The sequence below is a fragment of the Macaca mulatta genome, chromosome 20 (genome assembly GCF_049350105.2).
Source record: "Macaca mulatta isolate MMU2019108-1 chromosome 20, T2T-MMU8v2.0, whole genome shotgun sequence".
Taxonomy (NCBI): domain Eukaryota; kingdom Metazoa; phylum Chordata; class Mammalia; order Primates; family Cercopithecidae; genus Macaca; species Macaca mulatta.
The window spans coordinates 7,530,414-7,552,729 of record NC_133425.1 but is presented as its reverse complement, the minus strand read 5'-3'; the positions used below and the strand labels follow the sequence as shown (position 1 = coordinate 7,552,729).

The 22,316-nt window shown below is 40.9% G+C and overlaps 1 protein-coding gene and 1 long non-coding RNA gene across 17 annotated transcripts in view; both read right to left on the bottom strand.

Annotated features, from left to right (window-relative positions):
- RBFOX1 (RNA binding fox-1 homolog 1) overlaps positions 1-22,316 on the bottom strand; it is a 2,485,711-nt gene that overhangs the window by 1,435,492 nt on the left and 1,027,903 nt on the right. The gene's annotated exons all lie outside the window — the stretch shown is intronic.
- Positions 5,186-12,901, bottom strand: LOC144337903 (uncharacterized). The gene is made up of 2 exons (XR_013411544.1): positions 12,645-12,901; positions 5,186-6,458 (listed from the first exon to the last, which is right to left on the bottom strand). It is a non-coding gene; the product is annotated as an uncharacterized LOC144337903 (long non-coding RNA).

Here is a 22,316-nt window from a genome sequence, read left to right as displayed (position 1 = left end):
CCATCAGCCTGCCCTGGCCACTCAAAGTGCTGGGATTACAGGTGTAAGCCACTGTGCTCGGCTGAAAATTGATTTTTTAATAATGTAATGTATAAGTCATTACAAAACTTTGTTTTCTGAACCACTGGCAGTTATGTGTGGTACAGTACTGAGATGGGATTATTTTTATTTTACGAAGTGATAACCCATGCCCGGTTAAGATAAAAACACTCATTTAACCAGACAAGTCTATTTCCCATTTTTTCTGTAAAGGTACATTTGTTTCAATCAAATCCATTTCACAAATCGTTACCGAGCACCTGTCCTGTGGCAAGCACTGATCTAAGTACTGAATATAAAGCATGAAATAAAATGAGCATGGTCCTTGTCTTCAAGGAGCTTTCGGTCCTGGAAGGAGCATAGTTAATAAAAAAGCAAATAAAAGAAATAATTACAGACTGTAATACACGTGAGGGAAACAGATAACCAGGATGCTGTGATAAAGAACAGCAGCAGAGAGGATAACTTCTTGAGAACTTAATGTGACCAGTATCTGCATAACTAGTCAATGTGTGGGATAAATATGAATCCGACATCAAAAAAGGACTCTCAGCTGTGCACAGAGGCTCATGCCTGTAGGCCCAGCACTTTGGGAGGCCAAGGTGGAAGGATCACTTGAAGTCAGGAATTCCAGACCAACCTGGCCAACATGGTAAAATCCCATTTCTACGAAAAATACAAAAAATATTAGCTGGGCGTGGTGGAACACACCTGTAATCCCAGCTACTTGGGAGGCTATGGCAACAGAACCACTTGACTGAACCCAGGAGGCAGAGGTTGCAGTGAGCCGAGATCGTGCCACTGCACTCCAGCCTGGGTGACAGAGCGAGACTCTGTCTTAACAACAACAACAAAGACTCTCAGTCATCTAACACATATTTCTATTAGCATGTGCCTGGGAGGCATTCTATTAGCATACAGCTGGGAGGACAAAAGACGGCCACTTCCGTGATATTCCACACATTTGACATATTTATCTAAAATGATCCTGGCCACAGTTCTGACAACTGTAACAAAATCACTTGTTCCCTTCCACTCTGAGTCATCCATTTATCTATGCTTTTCTTCATTGCAGAAAACATGTATTTATTTAATGAGAAGTGATGTTTTAAATTTTTTAAAAATGTTAAATCCCTTCATATCCATCCCCTCCAAGGAGAGAAGACTTACTATATGTAAAATTAAAGAATAGCTTAAACTTATAATAATCAAATGCCTGTAGTACCAGCATCAATCAATGAATTAAGGCAATGCAATATACAAAAACTCACCCTGGCTTGCCATCACATATCAGCTGGGGACAGGAGTACTAGGGTTTTTTGGTAAATGGTGCTGACAAAATTATTTAAAATATTTGGTAAATAGTATTATATTGTTCCTTCTTTATTCCACAAGGTCAGTTACCTTCATCATATTAATTGGCAGACAAAATAATCACTTTCTTCTATTTCTTGCTAATATTTTCATGGCAATTACGTCTCCTTAATAAATTGTTAATTCCTCCAAAGCAGTGGTTTTTAAAAAATAGGTATGTCCCTTCCATTATTATATCAAATAGTGTAGTACTACCACGAGTATGCAATGGAAATAAATACAGACTTTAGAATGCTATGTACAGATGTGACCCCCCCATGTCTATCAAGCACATTCAAACATATCAACATACCAGTTTTTCAGTCTCAGTGCCCTCAGATGAGAAATGAAAATAAAGGTGTTAATAATTACTATTCCACAGGGTAGTTATGAGACGCGAATGAGATCAGGTGTGTGAAAACATTTTGAAAGCAGTCAAGCACTGCAGAAATACCACCAGTTGTCATTACAGACAGTGTTCAATAAATGTTTGCTCGTTGAAAGATGTTAACTTTTCTTTCTTTCTTTCTTTCTTTTTTTTTTTTTTTTTTTTTTTTTGAGTTGGAGTCTGACTCTGTCGCCCAGGCTTGAGTCCAGTGGCACAATCTCGGCTCACTGCAAGCTCCACCTCCTGGGTTCACACTGTTCTCCTGCCTCAGCCTCCCAAGTAGCTGGGACTACTGGCGCCCGCCACCATTCTCAGCTATATGCTAACTTTGCAAGCCCTGAAGCTTGCGGGTAAAATAATCTCAGAGATATAGGTATGCAGACACACTTACATGGTCTTGCAGTGGGATAAGCATGACCAGACAATGTGACTCTTTGTAGAAGCAAGACTGGATATTTCTGTTTCACTCTCCAGACCAGAGCGACCTATCTCAGCTAAGAGCTTTCACAGCACATGGTCTCAGTGTCTCACTCTGTGAGAATGCTTTTCCACTAGACAGAAATGGTTCCTTCTCATCATTAATGGATCAATGATGAAGTCTTCTTCTTAAAAAGAACAGCCTATCCAGGCAAGTTCAACTGTCCTCCTTCTGCTCATTCTCTGAATAGCACTTAGTTTTATTAACATCATAAATGTCCCTTTTTAATTAGATACTTCATTCTGAGATAATTCTAGATTCATATGAAGTTGTAGGCCATAATGATACAGAGATCCTGTGTAGTTACCTAGTTCCTCCAACAAGGGTGGTTTCAAAACCATAGTATGGTATCATGGGATTGTGCAATGAGAGCACTAACACAGTCAAGATCTAGAACTTTCCCATTGGCACAAAGATCCTTCGGGTTGCCCTTTCATAACCACACCCATTTCCTTCCTCCTCCCCATCTCCTCTCTACCCGAGCAATGACTCATCTGTGCTCCATGTCCATTATTTTGACATCTCAAGAATTTTATATAAATCGGATTTTTTCATTCAGCATAATTTCCTGGAGATTCATTCAGGCTGTTGGGCTGTTGCAAGTATCAACAGTCCACTCCTTTTTGTTGCTGGGTTGTATTTTTATGGTATGGATATACCACAGTTTGTGTAACCATTCACCCTGTGAAATATATGTACGTTGTTCCCAGTTTCTATCTATTATGAAGAAAGCTGCTACAAACATGGGTGAACAGGTTTTGTGTGAACATGTTTTCATCTCTCTAGAATAAATGCCCAGGAAGGCAATTATTAGGTTATCTGATAACTGCATGTTTACATTTAAAGAAACTGCTCAACTTGATCTCAAAGTGGCTATGGGAATGTATCATTTGACATCCTCTCCAGTGATGTGCATGTAATCCGAATGCTCAACAATCCTTGCAAGGCCAGGCGCGGTGGCTCACGCCTGTAATCCCAGCACTATGGGAGGACGAGGCAGGCGGATGATGAGGTCAGGAGATCTAGACTATCCTGGCTAACACGGTGAAACCCTGTCTCTACTAAAAACACAAAAAATTAGCCGGGCGTGGTGACGGACGCCTGTAGTCCCAGCTACTCGGGAGGCTGAGGCAGGAGAATGGCGTAAACCCAGAAGGCGGAGCTTGCAGTGAGCTGAGATCGCGCCCCTGCACTCCAGCCTGGGCGACAGAGCGAGACTCCGTCTCAAAAAAAAAAAAAAAAAAATTCCTTGCAAGTACTGGGGTTGCCACTGTTTTAGTTTTAGCCCTTCTGACAGGTATGCACTGACACCGTATTGCAGTTTTTATTTTCCTTCCCTAATGGTCAATGATGTAGAGCATCTTTTCATGTGCTTACTTGCCATCTGTGTATCCTCTTGAGTAAAATGTCTCTTCATGTCCTTTGCCCATTGCTTGATTTTTTTTGGTTGAGTTTTGAGAGTTCTTCATGTATTCTAGATATTGGTCCTTTGTCAGATACATGGCTTGCAAAAGTTTCCTCTAAGTCTGCAGCTTCTCTTTACATCCACTTAGCAGGGTGCTTTGCCAAGCAAAAGATTTAAAAAAAATTTTTGACGAAGTCCAGTTTATAATTTTCTTTTCTTTACGAACTGTGCTTTTGGTATTAATTCTAAGAACTCTCGGCCAGGCGCTGTGGCTCATGCCTATAAGCCCAGCACTTTGGGAGGCCAAGGTGGGCGGATCACCTGAGATCAGGAGTTCGAGACCAGCTAGATCAACATGCAGAAACCCCATCTCTACTAAAAATACAAAAAAATTAGCTGGGCGTGTTGGCGTGTGCCTGTAATCCCAGCTACTCGGGAAGCTGAGGCAGGAGAATCGCTTGAACCTGGGAGGTGGAGGTTGCAGTGAGCCCAGATCATGCCATTGCACTCCAGCCTGGGCAACAACAGTGAAACACTGTTTAAAAAAAAAAGAATAAAGAAAAAAAAAAAAAAAGCAAACAAACAAAAAAACTCTTTGCCTAGCTTTAAATCTCAAAGATTTTTCTGCTTTTCTTTTGTTTCTTTCTTTTTTTTCTTTTCTTTTCTTTTTTTTTTTTTTTTGAGACAGAGTTTCACTCTGTTGCTCAGGCTGGAGTACAGTGGTACAATCTCAGCTCACTGCAACTTCTGCCTCCAGGTTCAAGCAATTCTCCTGCCTCAGCCTCCCAAGTAACTGGGATTACAGGCTCACACCACCATGCCCGGTTAATTTTTTTATTTTTAGTGGAGATGGGGTTTCCCATGTTGGCCAGGCTGGTCTTGAACTCCTGACCTCAGGTGACCTGCTTGCCTCAGCCTCCCAAAGTGCTGGGATTTCAGGCATGAACCACTGCACCCGGCCTCTTTTTTCTTTACTAAATGTTTTACAGTTTTATGTTTTATATCAAAGTTAATGATCCTTTTTGAGACTTTTTTTTGTATAAAATGTAAAATTTTGGTCAAGAATTGCCAGTTTCTCTACTACCATATGTTGAAAGGTTATCTTTCCTCTATTGAATAGCCTTTTCACCTTTGTCAAAAATCAGTTGGACACATTTATGTAGGTCTATTTCTGGGTTCTATACACTTTTTAAAATTGATCTATGTGTCTATCCATCTGCCATTGCCACACCGGATTACTGTAGCTATATAAGAAGTCTTGTTTTTGAACAGACTCATTTCTCCCACTTTATACTTCATTTACAAAATTGTTAAGCTTTTCAAATTTCATGGCACTTTCATTTATATTTTAGAATAGTCTTGTCTCTATCCACAAAAAAGCTTACTGGGATTTTTTTACAGAAATTCTATTAAATCTGTTCATCCATTTGGGGAGAATCAATGTCTTTACTATGTTGAATCTTCCAATCCAATGAAAATGATGTCTCCTCTTAAATTTTTTAAAAATTATTTTTTGTCAAAATTTTGTAGTTTTCCGCATACAAGTTGTATTTTGTTAAAATGTCATGTAAGTATATTTTTTGAGTCACTGTATGTGACAATGCATTTTTAATTGTGGTATCGGCATGTCAGCTGTAGGTGTTTGGTAGATGTTCTTTAATACATTCAATTCTGTCTATTCCTGTTTTTCTGACAGTTTTTGTCATCAACAGGTGTTGAATTTTATCAAGCGTGTTTCTACATAGATTGATATGATTCGGTGACTGATTTTCCTCTTCGGTCTATTGGTAGGGTAGATTACATTGATTTAATTGTAAATATTGAACCAGTGTTACATCCCTGAAATAAACCCTATGTGGCTAAGGTATAAAATTATTTTTATATATTGTTGAGTTCTATTTGTTAACATTTTGTTACAGTCAATGGTGATTAAGAATATTAGTCTATAGTTTTCTTTTCTTTTTTCCCCTGGCTTTGCCTGGTTTTGTTGTCAGGGTAATTCTAATGTCATAAAATGAATTGGGAAGTACTTATTTCTCTCTTTTTTTTCTAGAAGAGGCTATAAGGACTTGGTGTTAATGCTTCTTTGTAAATCTGGTACAATTCTCTAACAAAAACCTCCAGATCTGGAGATTTATTTTTTAGGAGCTTTTAACTTAAAAATCCAATTTCTTTCATAGTTATAGGAACATTCAAATTATCCATTTCATAGTGAGTAAAATATGATGGTTTGGATTTTACAAGGAAGTGGTCCATTTCATCTAAGTTGTCAAATATACGTTTGTGGAGTTACTTATGGTATTCCCTTATTATCTGTTTGACATCTGCAAACTCTGTAGTGATATTCCCTGTTTGATAATTTGTGTCCTCTCTCTTTGTCTATCAGTTTTGCTCAGGTTTGTCAGGAGGTTTGTCCTATTCATCTGTTCAAAAAGCCAGCTTCTCCTTCTTACTGATTTTCCTCTATTGTTTTACTATTTTCAATTTCATTGATTTCTTCTCTCATCTTTATAACTTCCTTCCCTGTTTGCTTTGGGTGTTTTATTGTTTTTTTTTGTTTGTTTGTTTTCTTGTTTTATTTTGTGACAGAGTCTTGCTCTGTTGCTCCAGCTGAAGTGCAGTGGTCAGTCTCAACTCACATACAACCTCCACCTCCCAGGTTCAAACGATTCTCCTGCCTCAGCCTCCCCAGCAGATGGGACTACACGCATGTGCCACTACACTCAGCTAATTTTTGTATTTTTAGTAGGGATGCGGCTTCATCATGTTGGCCAGGCTGGTCTCAAACTCCTGACCTCAAGTGATCTGCCCACCTCAGCCTCCCAAAGTGCTGGGATTACAAGTGTGAGCCACCACACCCAGACTCTTTCTCTACGTTCTTAAGGTGGAAGCTTAGATTATTGATTTGAAGCCTTTCCTCTTTTCTAATGTATTCATTTATTGCTATAAAATTTCCTCTCACCATTACTTTAGCTATGTCCCACAAATTTTGATGTATTTCCACATTCATTCTGCCCAATGCACTTATTTATTTTCCTGGAGACTCCTTTAATCCATGGATTTTGTTCAGCAATGTGCTGTCTAGTGTCCAAATGTTTGCAGATTTTCCTGTTATCTTTCTGGTATTGATTTATAACTCAATTCCATTGTGGTCACTGTATGATTTCAATTATTTTACATTTGTTAAACTTTGTTTTATGGCCCAGGATATCTCCCATGGACACATAAAAAAATGCCTTCTGTCATTGGGGGTGTTCTATAATGTTGATGAGACCTTCTTGATTGATAACAGTTGTGGTGTTCTCCATCCTTCTGATTTTCAGTCTAGTTTTCCTATTAATTCCTAACAGTGTTTAGCCTCTCACTATAATTGTTATATTCTTCTATTTCTCCTTTGAGTTATATATATTTTTGCTTCATATATTATGAAGCTCTGTGTCTAATGTGTGCACATTTAGGATTGCTATTCTTCTTGTTGCACTGACACTGTATCATTGTATCATTATATATCGTCTCTATTTCTAGTTTGTTTGTTTGTTTGTTTTTTGCTCTTAAATCTACTTTATCTGATAGTATAGCTACTCCTACTTTCTTTTGATTGGCGTTTCCATACTCTATCTTTTTTCCATCCTTTTACTTTCAGGCTACCTATACTATTAAATTTGAAAGGCGTTTCTTGTCAACAATATATAGTTAGGTTGTGTACTTTAATCCACTCTAACAATCTCTCACAAATGGTGTATTAGGCCATTGCCATTTAATGTAATTATTGCTACGTTAGTGCTTAATTTTGCCACTTTATTCTTTTTTTCTATTTGTTCTCTCTGTTGTGCGTTTCTCAGTTTGCCTTTTCTGCCTTTCTCTAGGTTGCTGAAACATTTTCATAATTAACTTTTAATTTGTCTATAGTGTGTTTGAGTGAATCTCCTTTTACAGACTTTTTAGCAGTTATCTAGGTATTGCAATATACATACCTAACTTACCACAGTCTGGTGTTATGTTTTCAGTGTTTGAATGAAGTGTGGAAACCTTAACTCCCTTTATGTTCCCTTCCTCTCCCCATTTTAAATATAATTGTCTTAAATCTTTCTACTACATGAATTTTGAATCACATCAGACAGTATTATAATTTTTGCTTAAAGATAACTCATAATTTTGTAAACACCAGAGAAGGAAAATTTATCATATTAATGCCTATTTTTGTTTTCCTCCTTGCTGATGTTCTAAAATTCCTGCTTTTATCCTTTCCTTTCTGTTTATAAAACTTCTTTCAGCCATTCTTTTAAGGTAGACCAGCTGCCAACCAATTCTTTTAGTTTTTCTTCATCTGAGAATGTCTTGATTTCTCCTTCATCTCCAAAGGATATTTTAACTCAATACAAAATTCTGAGTTGACAAGTATTTTCTTTCAGCCCTTGGAAAACACCCTGCCATTTCTTATTTGCCTCTGTGGCTTCTGATGAGAAATCTGTTCTTCAAATGGTTTTCCTCCTATAAGGATAGCATCCATTTTTCTCCCGTTACTTCCAAGATGTTTATATCGTCTTGGCTTTTCAGAAGTTTGATTATCATGTGACTTGGTGTGGATTTCCTTCAGTTTCATCTGACTTGGGATTTACTCAGTGATTTGAAACTATATCCAGTCAGCCTTCTATATCCGTGGGTTCTATATCCACAGATGCTATCAATCATACATCAAAAATATTCCAAAAATTTGGCCGGGCACGGTGGCTCACGCCCGTAATCCCAGCACTTTGAGAGGCCGAGGCGGGTGGATCACCTGAAGTCGGGAGTTCAAGACCAGCCTGGCCAACCTGGAGAAACTCTGTCTCTACTAAAAATACAAAAATTAGCCAGGCATGATACCTGTAATTCCAGCTACTCGGGAGGCTGAGGCAGGAGAATACCTTGAACCCAGGAGGCGGAGGTTGCGGTGAGCTGAGATGGCGCCATTGCACTCCAGCCTGGGCAACAAGAGTGAAACTCTGTCTCACAAAAAAAAAAAAAAAAAAAAATCCAAAAATTTAAAAATAACAATACAATAAAAATAATACAAATTAAAATGACAGTATAACAACTATTTACTACTTACATATTTACCAATCACATGAGACAGTATAATTTTTGCTTAGGCATAAAGCATAATTTTGAAAACAGCAGAGAATGAAAATCTCTCAAACTAATGCTTGTTTTTGTTGTCCTTCTTGCTGACATAGCTTACATAGCATTTATATTATGTTAGGTATTGTAAGTAATGTAAAAATGTTTTATAGTATACAGGATGACACAAATAAAATGGTAAATGCTTGAGGTGAGAGAGATGTCCCCACAAAGCATACAGAAGGATGTGTGTAGGTTATATGAAAACACTACGCCATTTTATATCAGGAACTTGAATATCCATGGATTTTGGACTGTCTTGGAACCAGTTCCCCACTGATACTGAAGGAAGACTGCACTTCTGTTTAGGCATTTTGTTTGTTCTTCCTGGAGGAACAGGGAAAAAATGTTTACCTCCTCTTTCCAGAAGTCCACTTCTAACTATTTTTAATTACTTACTTACATGCTTGTGTTTTGTGTGTTTCTTATTCTCAGATCCCTAAGAACAAGCACCTGACTCTTTCATTTTTCCACTGTATTCCCAAGGCCATAAACCCTGGCATATAATAATTGTTTGATGCATATTTTGAATGATTGAATTAACACAATGAACTCTAGTCAGGTTCACAGTAGGGTTTACTATAGTAAACCCTTGAGAATTTAATTTATACTGCAGATTCAGGAAGGTCTCATCTCCGTCAATTCTGATTCAGGAGGTCTATGCTGGATTGCGTACATCTGCATTTTTAAGCACGTTTCGCAGGTGCTTGGACACAACTATCTTGGACCCACTAAAAGAATCATCACAAGCTGTGCTTCGTACCAAGACAGTTAGGGTCTGAGCGCTGTCCTGGAAGGTGACGATTAGGGTGATGGGAGCAGAGGTCATCACGGGAGTTCTGTTTCATTCGACCTGCTCCACACCTGCAAGCAGTGAAATGAGTTTCCCCATAAACAGATGTAAATCTAGGGACATAAATTCAAAATAAAAGCCTTTGAACAAATTGGAGAGGAAATTGTCACAAAAGGCATAACGTTCTGCTACAGAAAAAATAGCTGGAAGAACATGCTCTGCCCTCAACTCATGCATTTTAAAACACTGAGCTGAGGGTTTGTGTTTACCCAGTGCAAGGCCATTAATACATTCAGCCCAAAAGTGAAGCAATTTTAATATTAATAGGCTCTTTATGAGAATTTAATAACAAAGTCATAGCTTCCTTGTGTTTCAAGACACAGGGGTTAATTACTTCAAACGGGTTGGCAGGGAAAAGGTCAAATTTTAATGCTGACCTTAGCAGTTTGGGATAAATATAAAAAGGTAATAGCCCATTTAAAGCTATCATGCTCACTGTTCTTTGCAGGCTAAGAAACTGTCACAGGATGTCCAACCTGTGGGTTTCAGCTATGGATGCTCAGAACAGCCACATACCTGGTTATCACACTTGGTAAATCTAAGCGACTTGCACCCGAATTCAGTCTACTCTTTCATGGGGAAAAGGGGGGGAAAAAACCCCAGAATTTTCGTTTGTTGGTTTTAGGGGGAGATCTCTTCTTGTATCTGCAGCACCAAAGCCTGTCCATGTTCAGGGTTTTCCAATCTTCCAACCATAGCTTCAGAAAAGCTTAAGGTAAAAAATGAAACCTGTCAGATAAGACTCTAGCTTCTCTGCTAAGGAAAGGACTGTTGTTCATTTTCACAAACGAATCCAGTGGATTCGGTTGCAACTGGATATATCCATGGTCTGTTTCTCTTAGGCCACACAGAAAGAAATAAGAAGTCAAGGGGACAGCCCTCAAGTCCTATAAGGAACAGAAGAGGAGGGACACTTAGGAGATAGTGAGGTTGGAATTTATCTGGAGAGGTCAAACAAATCACCACAAAATATGAGTAGAGTTCATTGACCTAAGAAACATGATCCTACAGTGTTACAGTATGAATTGTGAATTTAAATTAATATCTCTGACAGTTTTTCTTTTTCTGCCCATTTACTCCAAATATTTTTCTGTTGATCATTGCCCCAGATTTTTTCCCCCCATTTTCAGACTCCCGACAAGGATCCAGAGTTTGCCATAACTAATCAATTCAGTCCCAAGTGGGTGTCTCCATTCTCTGCAGCTGTGGGGAACTCTTCTACCACCACCATGTATGCTTAGAGGTGGATACCGCTTTTTACTGGAACCTATCCCACCAAAAATATTCATGATGGTGGTGGAGCCAGAGATCTCTTTGCACTAGTCCATTTGCTTTCAGTCGCAGGGATTTATACCGATCATAACCCTCTCTGCTAAGAGTAGGGGATTCAGAAGTGAGTCAATCAAGCTTCCTGCCCACACAGAACTGACAGTGTCATACTGAAGACAGACAAAAAAACTAATTATGAGGGAATGCCATGGGAACACATGATAAAAGCAACAGACTTTTAGGATTCTAACATTCTAAGATTATTCTAGGATTCTGTTATTAAATAGATTCCTCCTCTTCTTCTTCTTCTTCTTCTTCTTCTTCTTCTTCTTCTTCTTCTTCTTCTTCTTCTTCTTCTTCTTCTTCTCCTCCTCTTCCTCCTCCTCCTCCTCCTCCTCCTCCCCCTCCTCCTCCTCCTCCTTCTCCTTCTTCTTTTTGTTTTCTTTTCAGACAGAGTCTCGCGCTGTCGCCCAGGCTGGAGTGCAATGGCGCGATCTCAGCTCACTGCAACCTTCACCTCCTGGGTTCAAGGGACTCCCCTGCCTCAGCCTCCCGAGCAGCTGGGATTACAGGCGCATGCCACCATGACTGACTAATTTTTGTATTTTTAGTAGAGACAGGGTTTCTCCAGGTTGGCCAGGCTGGTCTCGAACTCCTGACCTCAAGTGATCTGCCTGCCTCGGACTCCCAAAGGGCTGGGATTACAGGCATAAGCAATTGTGTCTGGCCTGTTATTAAATAGATTCTAAGACTCTTAGATTCTAAGATTCTGTTAGAGTCTTGGAAGGTTCTACAAAGAAATGGCTTCTGAGATACAACCAAGTATCATTCAGGATGGGCTAGATGCTCCAGTAACAACTGACCTCAGACTTTTGGGAGCTTGCAGCAACGAAGGTTTATTTCTCACTAGGCTACGTGTTGGCTGTGTTTCAGCTATGGCTTTGCTACATGTCATCTTCTCTCAAGGGTCCAGGCTGACAGAGAAGTGACTCACTGATCTCTCCACAGGGGGGAGAAGAGAATAAGTTGAGTCAGCTAGAGGCTCTTAAAGCTTCCGCCCAGAAGTGACACCTCTCACGTCCCCCACGTTCCATTGGCTGAAGTAAGCTGTATGGCCATTCCCGACTTTTAAAAGTTGGGGATGTAAAAAATCCTCCTGCAGTAAGAAATACCACAAGAAGAGAAGTCGGAATGTTTTGTAAGGAATAATAAGTCTACCATGGAACCACAATACCAGGAAGGACGCTGCATGGGAAGGGAAAGTGGTATGAGTGTTCTAGGAAGGCAGGATTCTCAAATGTACAAGAGGTGAGGAGGAGAGGGAGCAAGAAGGATCCAGGCGGAAGATGGGGCAGAAGGGAGAGGGAGACAGAGTGATTCTGAAGAATTCAGAGTAGTTGGTTCAACAAGGCTGAAGCAAAAAGTACAAGGAAGGCAGCTGAGAGAGCTAACAAGGTAAAGAAAAGCTCGTTTTCCCACTCTGGATGCACCAAAGCTAATGTGGTGGTTGACCCACATATCCTGCACAAGAAAGACATGAGAAACACTAATTGAAGGAGCCTCCAGGTCTTTAAATGTTTAATAAATGTGGTGAGCTATTCATAATGTCAAACAGGCTGGGGGCAGTGGCTCACGCCTATAATCCCAGCACTCTGGGAGGCCGAGGCGGGTGGACCACTCGAGGTCAGCAGTTCGAGACCAGACTGGCCAACATGGTGAAACCCCATGTCTACCACAAATACAAAAGTTAGCTGGGCATGGTGGTGCTCACCTGTAATCCCAGCTACTCGGGAGGCTGAGGCAGGAGAATCGCTTGAACCCGGGAGGCAGAGGTTGTAGTGAGCCAAGACTGTGCCACTACACTCCAGCCTAGGTGACAGAGCAAGATTTTGTCGCACGAAAACTGCAAACAAACAAACAAACAAAAAACACAATGTCAAAAAAAAAAAAAAATAGGGCCATTTGAAGAAGCACGAGGGTAACCAGACAAACACATGAGTGTGCAAAGAACATAACATTCCTTTCAGGATTCCTGGTGTCTAACATCTAAAAAACAGCCCCAGATAACTGTCTCCGTCATGGTTGTTGAATGACTTGTAGGGAAAAAGGAAATGGAAGGAAGGACATCTGCGAACCATCAGCCCCACCCACAGTATTTGAGATAGGACGATGCAGCATGGGAGGCCGGACAAGGTTGGTGTCAAGCGTTTGCTCTTATCAGAGTTGGTTCCCACACACAGAACTCAGAGTTCCTTCGCTCAATTATTCAACCAATGCTCACTGCACGTTTACTACATGTTAGGTCAGATGCCATGGACTCAGAGGCAATCAAGGAAAAGAAATTTCCTGAGCAAGACAGAAGGAAAACAAGAAAACTAACCAGAGAGTTAGAAGTTTCAGTGGCATGCTAAGAAGAAACAACACAGGCTGCTAAAAAAGAGCTGAGCACCTCCCTGGCCTCAGGGACTGCTTTCCCAGGGGTGTGGCTTCTACCCAGTGATCCAGATTACTGAAGACACGGAAGGGGAAGAGCACATTAGCGGCAGGGAGAGTATGAGCAAAAGGTCCTGACGAGGAAAAGAACACGGTGTGTCTGAGGTCTGCAGAGAAGGTCCCTGTGGCTGTCGTGATGTGAGCGAGGAGGTGAATGGTGAGCAATGAGAATGGATGGACCTGATGTAATCTGATCACTCAGGGGCCTGCCAGCCAGTGGGAGCATCTGAACTTCAGTTTAAGACTATTTGATGGGTTTCCAGCAAGAGAACCGTATAACACAATGACTGTTTAAGGGCAACAGCCACTTCGATGGACTCTGGAGCCTAGTGCACACCCAGTGCAACTTCGCTGGGAGAAAGTCAAGTCGAGTTCATGCAGGGATATGGCATGGTGATGGAAAGGGTTGCATACTTCCCTGGACCTCAGTTTTTCTCCTTTCATGACAGGAAGCTGCAAAACTGAGAGTCCAAGAGCGATCCACATGGATTATCCAAAAGAACACTGAAAAGCCAAACAAACTGCATCTTGTAAGAAAAGGACCCCAAAGCAATGGGCAGGCAGTAGAAGAAGTTGTGTGTAACTGTAAGTTTCGAGACTCTAGGAAAGTAAAGTTATTGAATCCCCAATGCAAATTCATCCTCAGTCAAATTAAAGTCAAAATAGTTTAGAACAACTGACCTAATGTAAATCCTTAAATAAAAAATGTTTTAGCCCCACTTGCAAGTACAGCACTGGCTCACTTCACAGCTCAAGCAGATTTAATTCCTATTAATCCTGTAATAGTGGATGTTGCTGGTGGTGGCCGCTGCTGCCAACCCTTTCGGTTCCAACTTTCTCCTTCGGAACGGCATTTTGGGACGGAAGCATCTAGTTCACAGATGGAGTGGCGCTTCCAATGTGAAGACATCAAGATATTTAACAAACCATGGCAGGGCGCTTTGTAGGAGATAATGACAAATTTACAAACAAAAAGAAAATTCCCCAATTTACAAAAACAAATGGAGCAACTTCCATGCCAACTAGGAAGGGAGCAGACACTAGCAGAAGCTCTAAGCTCCAAGGAAGGAGAGAGAGAGGAAAGGAGGGAGACTAGTTCTTGTCGAATTGGGCACAAGATAGGCCACATCTGTCAAAGTGGAAGACAGATTGGAAAAAAGAAACATTGAGAGAAATGGTTTCATAACTAGAGGCTGCACTGCTCAGTTCAAATCAGGCGATTCCAGAAATGTACCTCCAAATAAGTTTATTTTTTTTCCCCTAACCAATTGCAATGTCTTTATCAGAGCCTCTCTCTTTATACCCTCCCATGAAAACATAAATATCCTTCTCCTTGCCATCCCACACCAGCCCCATAGTTTGAGCATGAATTCTCAACGCTCAAATTCAATTCTATGCTAGAATGATTCCAGCAGACCGGAGTGACTAAGAACTTCTACGCAAATGGATTTCAAACAAAATTCCTGTGGAAGCAGAAAGTATGACCCTCCAATACTGAACAGAACCATAAGGCATCTTCTCTATACAAGGCATCTCTTTCTCATTTCAACCCTTATAGCACAGGCACACTCTGTGTTCTCCTAAACATGCCAAAGTTTTCCCCATTTCAGTCTTGGGCACATTACAGCTCTCTCCGTGGTTCTTCGAGTGGGTGACTTCAATCTCATCCTTCAGGCTACAAATCAGATGTCATCTCAAAGTGGCCTTTCCTATCTAAAATAGGCCCTCTCCCTGGCTCAGTGCCTCTTTGCAACTTCATCCCATTGACTTCCTTGACGGTACTTACCTTGATCTGTAATTTCCATGAGGGTTGTGACCTGGCCTGCCTTGTTGCCCACTGTAACCTGGGTAGAATGGGTGCTTCCTTGGATAAAGGAGCATTGAGGACGTAAGGAAAACCAAAGATGAGCAAGACACAATCCCTGCTTGCAAAGACATCTTTCTCTATTCCTATTCTTGCAAAGACATCTTTCTCTATTCCTATTCTTTCGACCTAAACTTGAAATAATAGATCACAGCCCTCAACCCTTTGTTCTGATTTTTCCCAGAACATAACATAATCCAGGCCTAATGAAAGGGGGAAAATAAAAGTGAGCAATCAATTGTTGGGAAAGATGTGGCAATCCAGTTGACAGCAAAATAACTACAAACACACAGTTTTAACCAATGTTTATGAGATGTCGCTGCAGTGAACACTGCCTCCATCAATACGGATGAGGCAGAGTGTCATGTTCCTCCCAATCTCTCCTTTTCTTCTTAGGCAGAGACTCAATATTTCAGGGCACACTCACCACCCCCCACCGCCATAGTATCTCCTACTTTTTCCCAAGCCTCCTTTGCAGGTAGAGGTACCCATGTGACTAATTTCGGGCTAATGAAATGTAAGTGAAATTGGTACATGCAGCTTCCAGGAAGTGCCCTTAAAGAGAGGAAATGTGACTTAACTTCCCCGATTCTCTTTCCTGCCCATCTGACTGAGGGTATGATAGCTGAAATCAAGCCACTGTCTTGAATGGGAAGTTGGAAGCCAAGTGTTCGGGATGGTGGAATACCTTGAGAGAAGGGAAGTCAAGGAGTCTCTGCACCTCTGTCTTTGTCATCTCTAGTTTTCAACTTATTTAAAAAGAAGATACGCTTCTTTATTTCTTTGTTTTGCTGTTCGAGACAGAGCCTCACTCTGTTGCCCAGGCTGGAGTGCAATGGTGTGAGCTTGGCTCGTTGCATCCTTTACCTCTGCGTTCAAGTAACTCTCGTGCCTCAGCCTCCCAAGTATCTGGGATTACAGATGTGCACCACCCAGCTAATTTTTTTTTTTTCTGTATTTTTAGTAAAGCCGGGTTTTATCATGTAGGCCAGGCTGGTCTCAAACTCCTGACCTCAAGTGATCCACCTGCCTCAGCCTCCCAAAGTGCTGGCAAGCTAAGCCACCACACCTGGCCTGAAGAAAGCATACTTTTAACTTTCAAAAGCCACTGTTTTCCCGAGTTTTCTGTCACTCACAGCCTCGCTGATCCAATGGGCAAAGAAAAAAAAAAACCATAATGTGGGCATTTACAGAGATGAAACTGGTGAAGCTTGATGGACTGGCTAAGAACTGAAGGCTCGATTCCCAGGACAAGGATGACCCAGCAAATGGCTCGGCAGCCTGTTTCTGTTTGTCTGCTGTGCAATCAGAATGACTCTCACAGGACATGTCTGAGCCACTAAAACAATTCCACTCATCATCTGACATCTGGGAGAGGCTGGAACAGTCAGTTGTTTGGAAGCTACTTTTGCTTTGACATACTATGTTGGTGCTAGGTAGAGAAAAAAACAACCTCCCTCAAGATGGAAAAACCGAAAGATGAGACTAACACCAGGACTCGAAGACACTGATTTTGGTGAAACACAAACGATGGGGATATGCCAGGACTTTTCTGCTTTTTGGAAGGGAAGAAACAACTGCCAATTTTTCTCTCATCCGCTGGGAACGTGAAAGCCAAACTCCTTCCAGTAGTCTGTTCACAAGCCGGGGAAGAAACTGACTGTAATTTGTGGGGTTTTTAAAAAAAATGCTCAATTGTATATTCCAGGTAATTTCTCCCTCTTGTGCAGAGGTTTGACACACTGCAAGTTACACAAGTTGATGACAGCACTCTAAGCAGAAGATAGTCTTCACAACTGTAATATATGTGCAGAGATATATTTTGTCCATGTCCAGAGGGAAAATCAACATTACTCTCCTTTTCAGCAAAATTATCTCATTTTCTCAAAGGGTGCTGACTTTCTTTCTTTTTTTCTATCTTTCTTTTTTTTTTTTTTTCTTTTGAGACAGGGTCTTGCACTGTTGCCCAGGCTGGAGAGCAGTGGTACAATCTCAGCTCACGGCAACCTCTGACTGCCAGGTTCAAGTGATTCTCCTGCCTCAGCCTCCCGAGTAGCTGGGATTACAGGTGTGCACCACCATGCCTGGCTAATTTTTGTTTTTTTTAGTAGCAGAGATGGGGTTTTACCACGTTGGCCAGATTGCTCTCAAATTGGTGACCTCAAGTAATCCGCCTGCCTCAGCCTCCCAAAGTGCTGAGATTACAGGCGTGAGCCACCATGCCTGGCCTGGATGCATGCCTTCTTAATACAAATATTTTATAAATATATATATATATTAATACAGGTATTTAATTAAAAGCCATTTCTCAGTTGCTTTTAATGAAAACCTATGGGCTGATTTCCCTCTACCATTCTGTTCCACTCCATCCCAGTCTAGCCCACTCCATTTCAATCCAGTCAAGTCCACCTCGATCTGGCCCACTTCATTCCAACCTAGCTGCAACGTTTTGGGGTCACCCATGTGTCATCTGGAATCAGATGGAGGCACTGGGTCATGAAACTTCTCCGTACTCGGCAGAGACAGGCAGGTAGAAAGTAATGTGGAACATCCATAAACCAAAGCCGTCTCTGCCCAGCAATGACAAAGAAAAGCATGTTTAATTCTGCGGCAATGTATCAACTGTCATGGACCACAGGCTGCATATAAAGTACAGCATTATTTTCGATGGCAGAACTTTCCCCCAGGTCAGCAGATTTCTGTAGAGGCAATGGGTATCTAGGATCAAGAGCCTGCAGATTTATAGTGGTGGCTGTTTACTAGAATTAGAAAACTCAAAAGCCATTTCTCACGAAGATAAAGGAATTGTTTCAAAAGGCCCATGTGCAGAGATTTGAAAGTGGGAATGGACTTATTTTCATCTGATTTTTTTTTTTTTTTTTTTGAGACAGTCTTACTCTGTCACTCAGACTGGAGTTCAGTGGCATGATCTCAGCTCACAGCAACCTCCATCTCCCAGGTTCAAGGGATTCTCCTACCTTGATCTCCCGAGTAGCTGGGATTACAGGTGTGTACCACCGTGCCTGGCTTTTTTTTTTTTTTTTTTTTTTTTGTATTTTTAGTAGAGATGGGGTTTCACCACATTGGCCAAGCTGGTCTCGAACTCCTGACCTCAGTTGATCTATCCGCCTTGGCTTCCCAAAGTGCTGCCATTACAGGCATGAGCCACCACACCCGGCACCAATGGTTTTAGCTTGATTTGTTCTATGTACACGATTGCAGATATATTTCAGTCACCAACCCACTTGCACTTTCATCTCTACTGTGCCACCGTCCCCAGGTCCCAGAAGCTATAAAAGGGAACACATGGAGGTGAATCAGGAAGGCAAAGTGAGTTTGCAGGAGAGAGAAAGAAGAAAGATATTTTACCTAGTTCTTGCACACGTTTATTCAAGAGAAGAAAGTGGACGTAGAGACACATGAAAATATCTATCTACTTTGACCAAGAAGGCAGCTTATTTCACTTGCTTAGGCTGTGAGTCCCGTTGAACTTTTCAGAAGAGATCAGTTATCGAACTCTGCCTAACGGCTAGAGAGGAGAGGAGGGAGACTGAAAAGACCTCCAGCAAAGCATCTGGCAAATGAAACAAGCAAAAGTAAAGGAATAATGATAGATTTCACTGGATAGTAGGTGACCTGGATAACAATCTGAATAAATAAGCAATGGATGATCTTCTAAGCTAGGCTTGTATCCAATTTCAGTCAGAGTAATTAATGAAAAATTCATAAACACGCACACTTGGAATGTTCGGCTCTAGATTTCCTGTCTGACATAGTAAAATTAAATACTGAACGCCCTGTCAGAAGCAAGTAACAATTTTGATTTACAAAGTGAGGGTAAGAAAGTCTGTATCATGTTAATCCATATCACTCATCTAACATTGTAAATGAACTTGGAATTGCAGTGATTTATTTCTTACAAACATTTAAATTTTTTTTATTTTTGTGGATACATAGTAGGTGTATATCTTTATGGGGTACATGAAATGTTTTGATACAGGCATGAAATGAATAATAATCACATCATGTAAAATGGGGTCTCCAACCCTCAAGCATGTATCCTTTGTGTTGCAAACAATCCAATTAAACTCTCTTAGTGATTTTAAAATCTATGATGGAATGATTACCCACTAGAGCCACGCTGTTGATATGATAAACATTTAAATAATTATCCCGCTTAGTTAAAAACTGAAATGCAGAAAACATTGCAGGACAAGATGAAATTAGTAAAACAGAGTTTGGGCCATGGAAGGTATTCAGTATGACACTACCTTGGAGTATCTGATAAGCAATAGGGAGCCACTGAAGGTTTTTGAGCAGAGGAGTGACATAAATGAAATTGTGATTAGGGAAGATTCTTTGGAAACAGAATGTAAAATTCATCGGTGGATGCACTCATGCTCATGTGCACACAATCAAAAACACACTCATTCTAATAGAAATTGTTTTAGAAAAACAACGAACTTGAGTAAATGATATGATCTTGAATGGGGTCAAGGTGAATGACAGTGCAACTTTGCTGTCATTGTAGCTTCAAGCATAATCACTTCTGGGGCTATTTTGGTGGATTATGCAATACGTACGAGAGCACAGTTGCTTCAGCGTTTTTCTTTCTAAATGTCTTTAATGGCCAGCTGGCAGTGGAGAACTGAGTAAACCCTAGACAAAAATGGACAATTCTAAGGAGTTTTAAAAATAAATACAGTGTTACAAAGGATGATGGGATAAGGGTATGTGAATTTTATTAATAAACTCAACATTATGCGGAGACAAAGGGAACGCTTACACACGGTGGGAGTGTAAATTAGTTCAACGGTTGTAGAAGACCATGGGGCGATTCCTCAAAGACCTAAAAAGAGAACTACCATCTGACTCAGCAATCCCACTCCTGGGTATACACCCAAAGGGATATAAATCGTTCCATTATAAAGACACATCCACGTGTATGTTCATTGCAGCACTATTCACGGTAGAAAAGACATGGAAACAACCTAAATGCCCATTAATGATAGAGTGGATTAAGAAAATGGAGCACATATCCACCATGGAATCCTATACAGCCATAAAAAAGAACACGATCATGTCCTTTGCAGGAACACGGAAGGAGCTGGAGGCCATTATCCTTAGCCAACTAATGCAGGAATAGAAAACCAAATACCACATGGTCTTAACTTATAAATGGGAACTGAATTATGAGAACACATGGACACATAGAAGGGAATAACAGACACTGGGGTCCACTTAAGGGTGGAGGATGGCAAGTGGGAGAGGATCAGGAAAAATAACTAATGGGTACTAGAGTTAATCCCTGGGTGACGAAATCAACTGTACAACAACCCAGCACACAAGTGTACCTGGGTAACAAACCTGCACGTGTGCCCCTGAACTTAAAATAAAAGTTAAAAAAAAAAAAAAAAAGAAACTCAACATCAAATATTGTGGATGCTGTCTTTCAATTTGAATGGGGAAGAGAGATTTGGCTAACATCCCTGCTGGAAGTGAATTTATTGCTCCTTTGGCTGAGTGGCCACTTTAATAGATTCAGAAAAATAAAATACATCATGGGGAGGGAGAACATCAGGATAAATAGCTAGCACATGCAGAGCTTAATACCTAGGTGATGGGTTCACAGGTGCAGCAAACTACTGTGGCACATGTTTACCTATGGAACAAACCTGCATGTTCTGCACGCGTATCCTGGATCTTAAAATGAAATTAAAAAAAGAAAAATAATAAGTAAAAACATCATTCAACAAATAAATACATCAAAAAATGACCCCTGTTCTTCCTGCTAAATACCCCAACTGCTCATTCTCCTTTCTAAAAGCTCCTACAAATTTCACATCTACTCATGGGAGGCAGGGGTCAGGTATATGCTTTAGGGTGCACACATCCTTAGCACTTCTCCACCTAAGTTTTACTACAGCCTTCTAAGAGGTCCTCTTGCTTCTGGTTTCATATGCCTTCTATCCATTCCACATACTGCTCTGAGCAGCATCTTCCTAAACAAGAGTTCCTCAACCAAAGGTGATTTTCTTCCCAGGGAACATTAGTCCATATCTGGGGACATTTTTGGTTGTCAAAACAAGAGAGGAGGACACTGCTGGCATGTCATGAGTGGCAGCCGGGGATGCTACGAAGCGTCCTAAAAGGCACAGGGCAGTGTCCCACAGCAAAAGTGTTCTGGCTAAAGCATCAGTGGTGCTGAGACTGCCCGCCCGTGTCCTAAGCACATGTTGACATACTGATTATATCGGTTTAACCGCTTTGCAAAATTCACAACGGCAACTGATGTCAAGTTCAAAGCCTTAGACTAGTTTTCTAAGTCCATACTATCTGGTCTCATCAACTTCTCTGATTCACAACTGTGTCCCACTGCTCCAAGGATGAACTCTACTCTCGAAGGGTCAGGGATTCCAGGTGACCTTGGGCACACTTGCCTCCTTCTGCCTCAGTCCTCTTACCCACCCTCTTCCCCTTCTTGGACCATCCTTTCTTTCTGACTGCCATAAATATTTTTTTTTGTTACAGATTATAGACTACTATGTGGAAATGACCCTACTTTCATTTTTTTCCATGTATTTATTTATTTAACTTTATGTGCTAGGATACATGTGCAGAATGTGCAGGTTACAAAGCTATACATGTGTAATGGTGGTTTGCCGCACCCATCAACCCGTCATCTAGGTTTTAAGCCCCACATGCATTAGGTATTTGTCCTAATGCTCTCCCTCCCTCTGCCCCCCACCCCAGGACAGGCCCCAGTATGTGATGTTCCCCTCCCTGTGTCCATGTGTTCTCATGGTTCAACTCTCACTTGTGAGTGAGAATATGTGGTGTTTGGTTTTTCGTTCCTATGTTGGTTTGCTGAGAATGATGGTTTCCAGCCTTCTCCATGTTCCTGCAAAGGACATGAACTCGTTCTTTTTTTATGGCTGCATAGTATTCGATGGTGTATATGTGCCACATTTTCTTTATCCAGTCTGTCATACTTCCAGGTTGACCCACAGGCAC